Source organism: Rhopalosiphum padi, chromosome 2, assembly GCF_020882245.1.
Source record: "Rhopalosiphum padi isolate XX-2018 chromosome 2, ASM2088224v1, whole genome shotgun sequence".
Taxonomy (NCBI): domain Eukaryota; kingdom Metazoa; phylum Arthropoda; class Insecta; order Hemiptera; family Aphididae; genus Rhopalosiphum; species Rhopalosiphum padi.
The window spans coordinates 22,082,383-22,084,834 of NC_083598.1; the positions used below are offsets into that span (position 1 = coordinate 22,082,383).

Here is a 2,452-nt window from a genome sequence, read left to right on the forward strand (position 1 = left end):
ATATCATTCTTATCAGTATATTAACAAATATTTCTTTAAATACGTTGATGGGTATTCATTTTATTTCCCACTTTGCACGATACAATATTTTGTAACAATAAATTAAAAAACATGTTTAACCAGTAAAAAAAAAAGATTTAAATGTAATGTAATATAAAAAATATTATAAAGTCTAATAAAGTGATGTGTTATTAAAATATTTTTTGCCACAAAAAGACTGATTTTGTTATAGTTTTTACGAAATGCTTATGAATAATCTAAAAAAAAAAACATTAAAAAAATTAAAACATTTATCTATTCGTATAGGGAAGACAATGGAGAGTATGAGGAAAAGGATACAAATGGAATGAGTATCCAATGATAGAAGTTTACAAAAGCTTATAAATAAGTGTACGTTTAAACATAATACATCGTATACCGAAAATTTGAATTATGTGTCACTAGAAAATAAGATTATTGAATTCAGCAAACCTATTTATATCGGTAATTAATATTAACTCTACATTTTCAAAAATCATTTATATTAATGTTTTTAATTTTTATAGGTTTTTCAGTATTAGACATCAGTAAAACACTGATGTACGATTATCATTATAATGTTATGAAAAAACACTATGGAACTAAAATTAAGCTAATGTACACCGGTACAGGTAAATATATATATATATATAACCGTTATGTATGTATAAATACATTAATTAATATATATTTAATATTATTTTTAGATTATCTAGTGTATCCTATCAACACGAAAGATTTTTATAGAGACTTAACCATCAATCCAAATTTGTTAAATCGAATGGATACATCTGACCTACCAAAAGATCATCATTACTATATAGCTGAGCGTAAAAAGATCCCAGGTCTATTTTCTGACGAGACCAAGGGTGCTATAATGACTGACTTCTGTGCGTTGAGAGCCAAATCATACTCATTCATTTTGGATGGGAAGAAGAAAATCAAAGCGAAGAGGATTAGGAAGCATGTCGTCGATAACCATATGACGTTCGACGATCACAAAAAGTTTTTATTTGGTGTGGAGAAGATGGATGTTAACAGAGAGAATGTTTCCATACGATCGTTTAAACACGATCTGATAATGATCAAAACAAACAAATTAACACTGAATAACTTTGATGATAAGAGGGTTATCTTAGAAGATAAAATCCACACCTTGGCTCATAGTCACTATGGAATAGGACAAGATTAAAAATGATTGTATTTTAAATTATTCTAACTAATAAATATTTCCATACCATGTAATAATAATTATTATAGTATAAATATCTGTATGTAATATGTATATAAGTTGGTATAGAAATAATATATATATATTGTTATTGTATTATGTAATTAAAAATAAAATATATAATTGTACACGCTAGTTAAATACATATATATATATATATATTAATATTAAACTGAATCCATGTTGAGCTGGTGCATTTTCTGAGAGTGACCGTTCAATGAGTCGCCATGCAATGCCATGCTATGCTATACCATTCCGTAAGTAACCGTGCCGTTTCATGAGTGGCCGTACAATGGTTTGTATTATAGGGGTTTTAAGAATTATTTATAAACCATTTTCGTATAGCGAAAACTTTGTAAAATGTACATTGTTTTTGATTAAACTCCATGTGGAAAATACAGCAGGGTAGAGTTTCATCGCCACATATTTGAACCAATCGAAGACAGCCCAAGTCTTCAATGTTGACGAGTGCGATGTGTGGAATATGTTCCATAAGAAGTTATTTTTTCTGCTCACCCTTCACGTAAATGCAGTCGAATTTCAGTGAATTCAATATCCGACCGAGTTCCTCGTACTCGAAATCACCGTACTCTAATGATAGTTGATGAAAAGAACTATGTCGAATATTTATTGACAAATCAACTATAACTACATCTGCATAATAAAATATTTTTAACTCGTCATTTTCTTCCAAATCTAATTCTTCAAACAGTTCAAACTAAAATTGGTATCAAAATACAGAAAATATTAAGTAAATCATATGTAATAAATATACAATTTTACAGAATGAAACTTCAAATTATGTTTTTGAGACTCCAGTAGCTTCAGACTTACAAAGATAATGGTTTTAATTATTATTAACGGATCCAGAGCTTTTTTTAAAGAAACAAATAAATGGAATTAAACTATTATAAATGTTTCAAATGTTTGGATGTTCCTATGATTTATATTTTAAATATTAACTTATGTTAAGAATGACTATTATTCTAAATTACTTGATTAGATAATAAAGGTACAATCAACAATTTTAAATCATACTAATAATATAATTCTTTTTATTATTGTATTCAATTGTCTCTAATAATTGTTCGAAATATTGTATAAGCCATAAAGGATTACTGGCTAATAACAGACAAAATCCAACAACCATACATGGTTACGTTGAAGGCTAGACAAATATTAAAATAAACATTCATTTTGTGT

The 2,452-nt window shown here is 27.3% G+C and overlaps 1 pseudogene; it reads left to right on the forward strand.

Annotated features, from left to right (window-relative positions):
• The first annotated feature begins 314 nt into the window (after positions 1 to 314).
• LOC132922130 (uncharacterized) lies at positions 315 to 1,210 on the forward strand (annotated as a pseudogene).
• The last annotated feature ends 1,242 nt before the right edge of the window (positions 1,211 to 2,452 follow it).